The 15,294-nt window shown below is 33.1% G+C and overlaps 1 protein-coding gene across 1 annotated transcript in view; it reads right to left on the bottom strand.

Moving 5' to 3' along the window:
- The window catches only part of LOC136981347 (MOG interacting and ectopic P-granules protein 1-like), an 81,687-nt gene that overhangs the window by 31,268 nt on the left and 35,125 nt on the right, over window positions 1-15,294 (bottom strand). The window lies entirely within an intron of this gene.

Genomic DNA, 15,294 nt, shown 5'->3' with positions numbered 1-15,294 from the left:
AACTATTTAAAGCTGTTGTAATTCATCAGATATAATTTGCAATCAATTATTAAGGTTTTGAATAAAGATCTGGAAACTAAATCATAACAAAACTTGTTATAATACAAATGAATTTTTTAAATTTTTATTATAATATACAGCAAGAAAAATATAAAAATTTCTACCTATAAAGATTTACAAAATTTCCACATTATGTTCTTTGTTTTGTAATGCTAGTTCAACATTTTTTCTCCTTTTTTTCCATTTAAAGTTTTTTACATATGCTTAGAACCCTATGAGAGATCCTACAGAATGCCAACAGTGCCATCTGGCATAAGCCTCACATAAGGATCTAAAAAATATTTGTTACAGATTATTCATTTCATAGCACTTGTATATTAAGAAAACAAAATTTTATTATTTAAAAAAAAAAAATTAATAAGACAAAATAACCTTAAAAATTTGTATTTTTTAATATATGGAGAAACTCAAAAACATTTGCCCAGACCATTATCAACATTGAAAAACTTTGTATACAAATCAAATCTCATTATAACAAAAAGATAATCATGATTTGGTCAGTGTAATGTACTTTAATACAGCTTTGAAAACTGTATAATGAATTATTCTGTAATAAAAAATACTTTACAACAAAATAGATTTTCTAAAACTTTATAATAAAAAAAGCAAAACACCTGGATGACAAACACAGTGGTCAGATTAGATTTTATCATCAAATGTCAGTATTGATGACAACATTAACATAGATGATGCTTTACAAGGAAGTGAACATTTTTCAGAAATTAAAGACAATTAGGCCATCATGTATGTCATTAATGAAGAAGAAATCAGTGAATTTTCATTCTAATGAAAATACTTTATAATGGCATTTTAATGGGTCCCTTGAATTTTATATCAAGTTTTCACCGTACATAAATATTCTTTCCTGAATTTAGAAATATATCTCAACCTCTCATGAAGATTTTATTATTATATATTATAAACATTATCATTTTTATTGATTCTTGATTATTTTCTATTTGAAATACATTAATTTTGATTATACATAGTCAAATATAATAGTGTGACGTACTAGTAATGAATTCATCATTAATAACTGGATTAATAAAATCTTATGCGAAGCAATCAATAGACACTTTATTTTTAACAAATTATAAAAGTTCTGTCATACTTGGTGCTCAGAAAAGGATAGCTGATTTTATGTTATTGATGTGATCCACTAAATTTATATTTTGTAAACATTTTGTAACACATTGAAGCTTGTATATACACAATAATGTGTATATAATACATTTATTATTACTTTTGTTATTGCAGATGTTTATCTGTATATAAAATTATTCGTTGTATAATGAATAAGCTTTATAGAAGTTCCAGAAATTTTTCATGCAGGTTTGATGGATTAGATTAATAACATGAATTAAAATATTCTTCACACACACACGAAGTAAGAGAAGGTAAAAGAGGATTTGAAAATTGTAATGATCACACTATTTGAGCATACAGAGATTTTGAATAACTCATAACAAGATTCTGAAATACTCAAAGAAAAATACAAGATAATTTCATAAAGTGGATGAAGTAAATCAATAGAATCTGAAAACAAGAAGCTTGACATGACATTGTTAGCAGTAAAACATTACAAGATGCATGGGATTGCAATATAGTTCAAAAAATATGTTAATACTACAGATTATCAAATAAATAAAAATATGCGATTATTTCTTGTAACATCATCACAATGCCAGGCTGCAATATTTAATCATATTTTTATTTTATTTCATTTAAAATATATGCTCTCCACCTCAAATTAATAGTGTCTTGCTCCTGTACATCATACTTTTCCTTTAACAATAGAGTTGTGACAATCATCTATTAACTGCTTTCAGGAGAAAAGTTTTGAATTGAAATAATGTGACTTCCAGTTTGCATTGGAAGTTCATATATATCATAATCAGGGCCTTTTGTCCCTATCTGGTCTCAGATTTCATCTATCTAATTCCTTCTTGAGATTAAGGAAAGACAGATGGGTGACAGTGGGAATTTGTCTACAATTTTTTTCATTTTGCAGCAAAAAAATAAAAAAAACGTTCCAAAGATGGTTTAGAAAGCTAAAGAAATCATGAGATGTTTAGATGAGAATGATAAAGATGGAGTGCAATATGAAATGGCAAAAGCTATTTAAAAATGTAATGAAAAGTAAAATTAATTCAGTAAAAACAAAAAATGTATAAGAGTATTTCAACAATTAAAACTTACTTTTGAAACTTTAGCTGAAATGAACAAATACAAAGAAAACAAACCAAAATGAGTATTGTTTAATATACAACATAAAATAATCCTGCCAAGATATTGGAAATTTAAGAATAGTTGGTCTGTATGATCTATAAATGAAAAAAACTTGAGTGCAAATAACAAATGTGGAAATGTTTATGAAAAAGCTTGGAAAAAACTTTGAGCAGAAGTGTCACCAAAGAATCCTGAAAAATTGCTATATAACCAATAACCACCAAGTAAAAAGTCACTGATTGATTATATGTACAAGAATCAAAATAGACAATTTTCAGGGGTTAATTTCTCTTCCCCAACACCTAAAGTAATTCTGAAAATGTCATTCCAAAGATAACTGTTATCTTAGGTGGTGTGCATAATTTCAGAATTTTCTATAAAGGCAAAATATAAGCAATCAAAAAAGGCAAAAATTGCCAAAAAGCTATATTTTTTCCTTTATCCAGCACTGCAAACACTCCTAGAGAAAAAAAAAACTACTAGTGATAGAAAGCTCAAATTTTAAACTTAAGTCTCCCTTCATATCAGTGAATGCTTGTGAAATTTCTGGGCCAACAGGTTAAAGTTCACAGGAGTTCCCTGTAGAACTATTTTACTTTTATTGCTTAATTTTATGCTTATAATGATAAATTTGCTTTGAAATGAATGATTATTATTCAAAATGTTATCCAGAATAACAAGAGCTCAAATTTATACCAATTAAAATGTTTTATAATGATTTTACTAAATGGCATATTGAAAGTATTTGTTCAGTGGCTCAATATTAAAAATATTTTGCATTGAAAGTATTTTGTTCAGTTGGACATATTGTATAATTCAGTCAGCAAATTATGCAATAGGGGAGACTGGGGTAACTTCGGCATTCAGGGCAAGTTTGTCAATCAAATTTTCTTTGAAACAAAATAAAAGGAGACTCTTTTTACAGGCTAGACAGTTGAGTTTTAATGATGGCTTGTAGAGTGTGGTGTCTGTGTTGTTCTTCGACAAGCGTATTTGAAATATCAAATAAGTTGTCTGCGTCATTCAATTTCGTATAATATTTTGCTTCCATTTATATAGAATTGGCATGTGTTGTTATAATTCCATAATAACGAAAGTTATTTTTCCTGTTAGAGGGATAAAACATTAACTTATTCACGTGGCCAGGTCATGGATTGGTACCCTATTCTCAGGGTTCCACTTAATGTTTCTAAATCATTACTATTCAAGCATCTTCGGCAGTGTTGCCGATCTTGTTCCTGATTGTGTTTTGCTATGGTTTGATTTGGCTGCAACTAACAACTAGTAGAAGAAATAACTGGATTCCCATACAAAGCCACACTAGAAGCCAAGGCTAAAGTTAAAAAAATCAGGAACTTACAGAAAAGCAATGGATTTTGAGAAATCGGATTGGAAGTTCACTAAAGAAAAGGGAGTCCTAAAAAACCGGAAAATGATGATGAAAATACTTATTGCATATATTGCAATGAACAATATAGAACTACTCAAAAAAAGTGGATTATCTGCTGCAAGTGTGAACTGTGGGCTCATGTGGCTGTACAGATGTGGAAAATGAGTTGGTTCAATTTATTTGCAATATGTGTAGGGCATAAACAATTTGCTGCTAAGCATATTTCATTTCTACTGTTTATTTGAGTTCACTAATTCATTTTACTTTATATTGCTTTTAACTTGCATTAGAATGTTTTCATTTATCATCTGTTTGATTTCTTTTTTGTAATTAATTTTTGTTTACATTACATTTTCTTTACTTAAATATGCCTTTAAACTTTTATTTTGTTGTTATAATATTAAATAGGTCTTTGGAACAGTATTTCTTTGTTTTAATAGTGAATTCCAACTTATACATTGTTAATAACATAAATTTATATGCCTGCCTATCTTGCTCCATTACTGTTGCTGTATCCTTACCAAGTTGCCCCCTGGTATGGGGGCAACTTGGTAAGGATACATTCTGGTAGACAATAAATAATGCTTTTCTTTCAGTTTACAGCAGTATTTGTTACAAAAAATTTAACTTATTCTTAACATGTTGAGGTTGCCCCGGTCTCCCCTATGTAATCATCTTAGATCTTGATATAATACCTGTAACACAATCATTAACCAAAAAATAATTGATATCCAAACAAAAACATCTGAGATGTAAAAAAATTGCATGAAGCAAAAAATTATGATAATTTATTGATAGTCAAATGTTTTTCTTTGGTAAATCATTAAATAAAATATATTCTTTATGCTGATAATTATATATAAAATAAATAAAATTATCATTAAAGTGCCGATTTCACAATCATTAAAGAATTTTAATGCTAAAAGACAGTTTTATTTCTTTCATATATTCTTTGGCAAAGATAAGCCTGGTGCTTGGAAACAAAACATAGAAAACATTAATACAGGTAAAAATCTTTTGGATACCAATTTGAAGTGCCAAGCTTATTGTTATCAGAGAAAAACTGCTAAAAAAAACTTGACTATCAACTAAATTTTCATAATTTTTTACTTGGTGCAATTATTTTACATAAAACAGTTTCAAAGATAACTGAATATATTGTAGTAAATGATAAAATTCTTGTACAGTTAGTACAAGAATTTTATGACTGTAAATAATAAACATTCATCATATTCTAGATACAGACACCAAGATATTTGAGGTTATGCTAAATAATACTAAAGAAAAGCTGTTCCCAAAGATAATGATGATATCAAATTGATATCACAGTAGTGAATCAATGGGTGCATTGTCTGGTAAAGCAGCTTTAATACAGCTGGATAAGCAAGCCAATGACAGTCTCTTTTATTTGAAGCAAGCTGTATCATTGGCTTATTTATCCAGCTATATTAAAGTTCTTTTATCAGTTAATGCACACAATGTATATCATCCTATTGAAATGTAACCCTGAAAACAAATGTGAACTAGAAGTGTAGTATCCTAGTTTACATTTTCTGCATTGTAATTTTACATTTCTTTATGAATAGGCACCATCTATAATAGTGTGTTAGTTTTATTATTAGGTGATCTTATGAAATTTTGCCTCAAATCATGCTTTTGTCAATTTCACATATAATTATTGTCTGTATATTATTTATATAAGTTATGCATGCATATTAACAATAGGTTGCACATCTAGAATATTGTCAAAATTCAAAAAAATTCTATTCTGAATTAAGTGTATACTAATTGTGCCTGATTCCATATCTATATGGTAAAATAATGTCATAAGTCCATTTGGAAAATCCATTGTTAGAGAGCAGAAGTGTTTTTATACTCTTAACCTTTCTTTAACACTTCTACCAGTGAAAACAGTGCCATAAGTGAGTTGTTACAGTGAAGGTTACAATGCTTCCAGTTCAATAATGATACAACTCTAAAATATTTTTAATTGTGACAAGCTCCTACTGGAACAAATATTTGCTTCTTGTAACTATTATTATAATTCAAAATGACATTGACATTGTCAACAGTGCCCACTATGCATTTCAAGTTATAACAGTAATTTTTTTATAAAAAGGTTCACATGCATAATATTGTAATAATTAAATTGCTTTTTATTAATACTTTTCTCAGTATTGTTATGAGTTCAATAGGAGGCTGTGGAGTCAGAGTCAGAGTCAGGAGGAATTTCTGGCCAGAGGAGTCAGAGTTGGGAAAAATGTGTCAACTCTGATTCCAGCATTTTAAATTTAATTTATTTTTTTTTTATTTAAATGAAAGAAAATTTATTTTATGTTTTAACAATTTTTTAAAATGCTTTTTTATTTTGTTATAATTCATTTATTTTAAATACAAAATGCAACAATTTATTAAATATGTATCAATAGTTTTCTTTGTAGTATTTGTATTTAGTAGTTTAATTATTTTGACCCTGTTAAATTTATCACAGTTGCAAGTTATGTGTTCGCAGATAGTGAGCAGGATACCTTACAAATAAGTTTAAAAAATCGTACACGACTACGTTGGTCCGTTGCAAAGTTATACCAAACCGAACAGTGGCGGGCTCGCTAGAGGCGCCACCTCATGGCCGTTTATTTATATAAGAAAAATAATACAAAGGTTACATAATACAAATCATTGCTACACGCACAGGTAATGACAGGAAAGAAATTTAACACTCCCCCTCAATGATTTGTCCCATTTTGCTTACAGTCATCGAGTCCAAGTTGTCTAGCACATTTAACGTGTTTTCCAGTACACACTGGTTTTGTTAAAATGTCTGCTACCATTTCCTTGGTAGGGCAGTACATAATACATACATTCCCATTCTTCACTTCATTTCTTACAAAATGATATTTGACATCAATATGCTTCGTACGTTGACTCACACGATCATTCTCTGCCACTTTCATACAACTTTGGTTATCCTCGTACATAGTTACTTTCTTATCGACGGCTTCCCCAAGGTCCAGAAACACTCGCTTCAGCCAAGTAGCCTCCTGAGCGGCTTCACAAAGTGCAACATACTCAGCTTCAGTCGAGGACAGTGTCACATTACTTTGCTTTTTACTGTACCAGGATACAGGACTGTCTTGATATTTAAAGACATACCCTGTATGCGACTTTCGATCTGTGTTATCACCTGCCCAGTCTGAGTCGACGAAACATTCTAGTGTGGTTCTAGTGTTGCTCTTCTCACCCAATTTCAGTTTCCAATCAGCTGTTCCCTTCAGATATCGAAACACCCTCTTCACCTCATTCCAGTCAGCTGCTCTTGGTTCCTTAGTACACTGGGCGAGGATGGAAACTGCTGCCAATATATCTGGGCGTGTGTTAGTTGCAAGGTACAGTAAACTACCTATACCCTTGAGGTACAGTTTGTTACTTTCCATCCTTGGTCCCCTCTCTTTAATTTTGAAATATCCAGGATCAAGGGGAATCTTGCTGGTTTTTGCATCTTGGAGTCCAAATTCTACTAGTTTGTCAGTTATAAAATGTTTTTGATTTAGATGGAATATTCCATCACCATCTCGATCAAATTTGATTCCGAGGTAATGATCGATATTTCCGAGGTTTTTCATGTGGAAATATTTGTTAGTTTCCACTTCAAGCCAATCTAACGCTTCTTTGGAGGTTGATGCTGCAATTACATCATCAACATGTACAATGATGTACATTGTTGCATAGCATCTTTTTCCGGTGTACAGACAGGGGTCATTTATGCTCTGCGCAAAACCGCATTCAGTCAGTACTTCATGCAATTTTCTGTTCCACTCAGTAGCTCCCTGTTTCAATCCATAAAGGTTTTTCACAAGCTTGCAAACTTTGCTCGGTTCCTCTGTGTCATAGCCTTTAGGTTGCTGCATGTATACTGTATGGTGTAGGTCGCCATTCAAGAAAGCTGTCTCAATGTCATAGTGATTCACATGCATTTTACGTTTAGCTGCTAAAGTGAGCAAGATCCTAAGGGTTGTTGGCTTTGCCACTGGAGCAAATACCTGGTCATAATCTTCCCCGTATTTTTGACTGAAGCCTTGTGCCACCAGACGGGCTTTGTATCTTGTCGGTTTACCATGTGGATCACGTTTAATTTTATATATCCATTTGCTTCCAACAACATTTGCTTCTGGTGGTGGATTGGCCAACAACCATGTTCCATTTTTCTCGAGTGCACAAATTTCCGCATCCATTGCCTTTATCCACTCATTCGCATCTTTTCCGTTGACGGCTTCATCGTAGGTTTTCGGTTCAGAAACAACCGTACTTGACATTGCTTCAATCAATCTGTCTGGGTGACGACCTTTGTTGTTTCTCGTAGAGCGACGGAGTGGCGGATTGTCCTCAGATTGCTTGTTAAAGATGGCTTTTTCATTTAGGTTAACTTCCACTTCGCTTTTGCTGTCATCTTCACTGTGGTAATGTGGGAGGGATGAATTGTTGGTCGAGCCCATGTTGTCATGTGGATCTCCTTCTATGAAGACAACGTCACGACTTATCTTAATTTTCTTGGTTACGATATCCAGCAATCGATAAGCTTTGCTGCCACTTTCATATCCCACAAATCTTGTTTCAGTTGCCTTTACATCCAGTTTCTTTCTTACTCCAAAAGGAACTCTTGTGTAAGCAATACATCCAAAACGGCGGAAGTACTCAATATTTGGCTTCTTACCTTGCCATTTCTCATATGGTGTGATTGGATCCTTTTTTGATGGTAATCTGTTCTGGATATGATTTGCCGTCATTAATGCCTCACCCCAGTAGCATTTTCCTAATTCTGCATCATGCAGCATTGTTCTTACCATCTCACAAAGAGAGCGATTTTTCCGTTCTGCCTTGCCATTCTGTTGAGGGCAATCTGGTGCTGTGGTCTGAATTTTAATACCATGTTCTTTGAAAAATTTACGCAGGTCTTCATTCATGTACTCAGTTCCTCTATCAGATCGGAACTTTTTCACCTTGCATCCCATTTGTGTTTCAACATAATTTACATATTCCTTTATTTTTACATTAGCCTCGGTCTTGTGCTTCAACAGATAAACTTTGGTATAACCAGTATAATCATCTATAATCGTTATGTAATATCTATTTCCACCAGGGGTTCTCACTTGCATGGGTCCACACAAGTCACTGTGCAAGAGCTCAAGCTTTGTACTACTTCTATTCATCGATTCTTTTGGAAATGGTTTCCGCGGCGTTTTATTTTTCATGCAACTTTCGCATCCCACAGTGCACCCGCACTCATTAATTTTCATACCCTCGACACTTTCGGCAGCCATATAACGCATTACAGATGGATCACGGTGGCCACACCTCAAGTGCCACAGATGTACGCACTGTTTCTTGGGCATGGATAATACTTGTAAAGCATTGTGTTGGCTCAACACAAATAGTGATCCCCGAAGCTCAGCCTTTGCATGTGTCTTGCCATCTCGTTTTATGTAGCACTGCATTGTTTTGCTGTCGAAATACACATCATAACCTCTTTGCATCATTTTTAAGACCGACAATAAATTCCCATTTAATTGTGGTACATATAACACATTATCTAATTTTAACTTGCCATTTGAACTATCTTCATTACAAATTAGTTCACCATGTCCAACTCCGCTTGCAGGCACTTCTCTTCCATCAGCCACACGAACAATTTCACGGTTGTTGTTGTTCAACTTTCTGAAGAAGTTCCTGTTGTTTGTCATGTCAGCTGTTGCTGCTGAATCAACATACCAATCCCTTGTAGTCTTCACAGCAAGGCATTGTTTCATACTTAATGGCATATTTTGTGCGCTCACACATGCAGAGTGGCATTCGTATGTTTCATCATTGTCCAACGGATCATACTCTTCCTGGACTTCAGTTAATTTTACTTTGTATTCTTTCTTTTTCTTTCCTCTGCCCAATTCAGGACAATCTCTTTTCAAATGGGGACCCCCACAATAGTAACATCCGGTTTTCTGTTTACGGACCATTGTTTTCAAAGCCGTGGCTTCATCCGTATTCATGGTATGTCCAATCGATCCTCTTGATTGCTTCTCATACTCTTCCATGATCTTAATCTTTACGAATCCAAGAGTGAGGTCCGTATCTGCTCTTGCCTCAAGGGCAGTCGTTAATGTATTATAACTATCAGGCAAACTTCCCAACATAAGAATTCCCATGAGTCTGTCACTCATTTGTTCTCCCGAAGCGGTTAACTCATCTACTAAATCCTCTATACTATTTAAATGTCTTTCCATATCCTGCCCCTCTTCATACTTTAAGTGTAATAATTTCTTATACAGACTTACTTTTTGTGTAAGTGTTGATCTTCGATGATGTTTTTCTAACGATTCCCACATTTCCTTTGAAGTTTTTGCCTTTTTGATGAGCTGTAATTGCGAATCTTCTACCATGAGTCCGATTTTACTTCTTGCTTTTCCATCTTTTAGTTTCCATTCATTCGTCTGTGGCTCAGGTGGTGGATTGCATACAACATCCCATAAGTCACTGTCAATAAGTAGCAGCTCCATTTTAAACCTCCAAGCCGGATAATTACTCCTGTTCAACTTCGTGATAACCGTTTTCACACTGTCGACCATCTTGTCTTTGTTCTTGTACTCGTACGCTAAATAAACCCGTTACGTAAAATAAAACTCTGTCTCACTATTCACTCAGTAAATACCTGTGTCTGGGCCCATAACCTGTTAAATTTATCACTGTTGCAAGTTATGTGTTCGCAGATAGTGAGCAGGATACCTTACAAATAAGTTTAAAAAATCGTACACGACTACGTTGGTCCATTGCAAAGTTATACCAAACCGAACAGTGGCGGGCTCGCTAGAGGCGCCACCTCATGGCCGTTTATTTATATAAGAAAAATAATACAAAGGTTACATAATACAAATCATTGCTACATGCACAGGTAATGACAGGAAAGAAATTTAACAGACCCAATTGAATTTGAATATTTTTGATTCATTCCTTTATTATCCCCACTCTGAATAAGCACTCTATTTTTCTGAATGAGCCAGACTAATTGATCAGAGTATATATTTTTCTTTACTGAAGAATGGCTGAAGTAGCTAGATTACACACTTTTTAGTTGGACTAACTTTTCTGGAAAGGTGAAATTGAAGTGCAAAAGCTATAAAGATATGTAGATGTAGAATTTTATCACTCCCCCTTTTTCCTCTTATTAAATATTTGTTAAAAATTAATTTTTTATATAAATAAATATTAATGTAAGTTAAATATTAAAAATACTAACTATAAAAGTATTTGGGTAAATGCCCAGGATTCCTTTTAGAGTTCAGAGTAGGGTAACCCCTATGAGTGCCCTGCCTCCCATAAAATGACTTGGTATTTAATTTTGCCAGAGTTGGAGTTGGAGTCAAGTATTTTTTTTACTGACTCCGCAGCACTGGTAGGCAGATAGTGGTGGCATATTTAAAAATATTGAACAAAAACGGATACTGCACACAACCAATCGTGGCATGATGCCATTTATTCATGTATAGTTTTAAGTTATGTTATTTTCATTTTCTATCACTTCCCTTTCCTAGCCTATCAATTTTCCTTTTGTTCTTGATTTTCCTTTGTTTCTGAGTTTGAGAACTTTCCACCCTTGCCCTACTTCTGCATTAGACAACAGAGTGGAGAAGGTCCTTAAGGCAAACATCAGTGTAGTCAGCCCTTTTTGGTAAAGTTTCCAAGAAAGGTAGATGTGCAGAGGATGACCTCTGGGTTTGGGATAGCATGAGAAGTGACAGGGTATGACCGCTAAGATATATGGTCAGTACAGAAAGCGCTGGCGAGTTCTGAGAGTCGAAACAGGAAATCTCTTTTGGAAGACCAAAAGAAAAGAGAACTAGTGACAATTAAGAAAGAAATAGTTATACCAGTGAAATTCAGGAGAACTGCAAAGGTATTGTGGCTAAACGCCATGCTTCAAATGTATATTTTTATATATAATTTTATCGTTTTTTATATTTTATATTCTCCATTCCTTTATTCCTTTCTTTCTAACCTATTTGTTCATTCTTCTTGGAATGTATCTATTTGTCTTACACTTTCTTTGTTATTTCGATGACTCACCCCTGAAAACAAAAGAGCGAGTGCAGCCCTGAGGGGAGAGAGAGGAACACGTGGGTCAGTCTGGAGCGGGACCTCGAGTTGGAAGGAGTGTTTGTGGAGCCTCCTGAGTACGCATAGGTCCGAACGATAAACACAAGAACAATCTGAACTGCATTTTAGAAAGTGAGAAAAAGTGAAAGTATTCATCAATCCTCGTTTCACCGTGACATCCTGGCCGGTAGATTTGTCATCTAGTCGTGGGTACCCTCTTTCCTGTCCTATTCTTGATATTCCCTCTTTCTTGCTATTTCTTTGTTTTGTATACTAGTTTTAATTTTATAATTTAAGTGATATTGTCAGGAATTCATATTGTACACTAGAATTAAATTTTATATTTTAAGTGATATTGTTGGGAAAATTTGTTGTACAAGATTCGGTATTTGCTCTCATGTATTGTCAGTGGGAAAGGTGTTTGTTGGTATCTTCTGTATCCTGTTTATTAACGAGCAAAGAAAATAAAATTCATCGTGTTTTGTTTCTCTTATTTTCGACTCTCTGTCTTCTTACCGCTCATTAGCTTCACAGTATATTTGGACAGTTTTATCCTGATACGTGAAGTGACAGGTACCTCTTTTTTAAGACTTCTTTCTTTGTAAATTTATCTCTCTCTATCTAACATCTCTTTCCTCTTTAAGCATTAATTAGAGTAAAAACAGTTTGTAAGGTAGTTTTAAGCATGACTGATCTTTGTAAAGTTGTCTTTCTCTGTTAAAATAAAGTAAATTTATAAAAAATATTTGCTAGTACTTTGTTTCATCATAATTTGACAATTTCTATGAAATCCCAGACAAAATTAATTGTTAACCTGGACAATAAATTAAAAACCAGACTGTCCGGGTAAAAACCAGATGGGTGGCAACACTAACTGAGAATAAAATATGAAACCCATCAAGAAATCTTATTAAGGATAAAAAATTTAGGTTAAAGAAAAAACTAAGAAACTTGAAACTAAAGAAACTAAGAAACTATGAAAGTTACTATTTACAACTTATAAGCTGTGCTATCCACACCAAGAGACAACATCTCAGTGTATTATTATACATCATAATTAAATTCATGCAATTTTACAGTTTGAAAGCTGAACTCTGAAATTGTAGAACTACATCTGACATGAAAGTAAGTGACATAGAGGGACTATCAAGATCAGCAATTACATTTGAAAATATTTTAAAATACTGCAAATTTCATTTATGATGATGAATTAAAAATTACTTTATATAGTGATAACTGATGTGGTCAACAGAAGAACCAATTTTTGATTCCCATGAACATGGAGCTAACCATTTAAAAGTAAAATTCGTTACTCACAAATTCTTTATTCTAGTAATAATCCAAACAATCATTGTATTGAATCAGGATACTTTACCACTACTATTAATAGTTAAATTTAGAATGCAGCAATTGAATCATTATTAAAAACATCAGGGTTTGATATGTTTATAGATGTCTTTATTCCAGACAGGACTGGCACTAGAGTTTATGCCACCTGATGCAAGACATGCATTTGACACCCCTTAACCCCTATAAAAAACAAAAATTTGTTTTAAAATGCTGATTAGAAGTGGGAAGAAATTTTTGAATGTTTTTAAATTTTAATTTTATTTAAAATAGTTTAATTTCACTTACATTTCTATGAAAGTTTCACTGTTCATTATTTTCATGCACAAAAATTTATAAAAATTTGCCACCCTTGCCATTTACCACCCTGGGCAAATGCCCAGTTTGCCCAGGGTGGTAAATGGCAAGGGTGGCAAATTTTTATAAATTGATGGAAGCAAAGTATTGTTGATTTATATAGGGATTAGACTGCAAACTGGGCATTTATCCATGCAGTAGCACCATCCCTGATTCCAGACTATACTCAAAATGACAGTGATAACTAACAGTCAGATTTTTATGCATTTAAAATCACACTGTATATGCACAGATAAGCATTTAAAAATGCCACATACAGTGTACACACTGCTATACTGCTATGATCAAAAAGTATGGGAATGGTTCATTTAAACTGCATGTGTGCAAGAGACTGCTGTCATCATATTTTTTGTCATTTAGTACTACTTTCATCAACATCTAGTACAATTGTATGTCATCATCTGTTTTCGTTTGCAAGTAAATGTTTGTTTTGTGTGTAAAGAATTTTTACATCAGCAATTTTTCAAACTGTCAAGTGTAATTGAAAAAAGAATGTGCATTAAATTTTGTTTTAACAATAGAATTACTGCTACCAAAATGTTGGAAATGTTGCAAAAAAACTTTGCTGATGATAGTCTACAAAAATTAGTTTGGGTGATGGAGATGTTCAAGGAAAGCAGAGCAAATATGTTGAAGATGAAACACACACTGAAACCATCTACTTCAACTGACGACCAATACGTTGCTAAAGTCAGAAATTTGGGGCTCAATGATCATCTTTTAATAATTAGGAACATTATTGAACATGTTCCAGTATCATTTGGATCTTGTCAAGCAATTTTAAAAGATCATTTTGTCTTTTGGCACACTGCTACTCAAGTCATCCTGAAAACATTGAACTTTTTCCAAAAACAATATGTTCAAGTGGTCAAGGAAATGCTTTCTCAAATTGAATCAATCTTAAAATGTATCATTATGGATGATAAAACATTGATCTACGCTTTTGACACCAAAACAGCTCAACAATCAAGTGAATGGTGCTTGAAAGGTGAAGCGAGACCAAGAAGACCATTTCAAAGGCAAGCAAAAATCAAGGTTGTGTTGACTGTTTTCTTTGAATGTTGTGATGTGCATTACAGATTTTTTCTGACTGGCCCAATTATCAACAAATAATATTATTTTGTATTGTTTTCATGAGCAATTCATAGAAAACGAGCCAATTTGTGCTAGAAAACTCAAGATTTTTCCACCACAATAATGTACTATACCTGCTTACAATGCTCATTATCTGTGATTTTTGGCCAGAAATTCAACAAAATGTGATTTCACAAGCTCTATATTCACCTTACATGGCACTGTGTGACTTTTTTCTTGTTTCCTTGATTGAAATTTCAGCTTTGTGGTCACCGTTTTGAGGCAATGTCACAAAACAAAATTTGCCGAGAATCCAGAAGGGTTTCATGAAAATGACTTTAAAACATGTTTTAAGAATTAGAAAAAACATTAGCATAAGTGCATTGCAGTGGGAGGGGATTATTTTGAAGGGGACAAGACAAATTTTGACAAATAAATTCAAATCTTGTGTTTTCTTGAACCATTCCTAATACTTTTTGATCACAGGGGTACACATGTTAAAAGCACCAGTCATATATACTAAAATTTGTAAGTTGAAATGCATACATACTGTCTGCAAGTAAATCTCACTAATGTCCATTATGTTGCACTTTTTATATATAGGAAGATAAACTTGCAACAATATATGACACAAAGGATTTAAAATTATGTCAACACAAAGCACATATTATAACAATAATGTTTCATGTAGGAAG

This window comes from Centruroides vittatus, unplaced genomic scaffold, assembly GCF_030686945.1.
Source record: "Centruroides vittatus isolate TY-2023 unplaced genomic scaffold, ASM3068694v2 contig_753, whole genome shotgun sequence".
In the NCBI taxonomy this organism is placed as follows: Eukaryota; Metazoa; Arthropoda; class Arachnida; order Scorpiones; family Buthidae; genus Centruroides; species Centruroides vittatus.
Note: the sequence above shows the minus strand (reverse complement) of the source record. Positions and strands in the feature narration are given on the sequence as shown.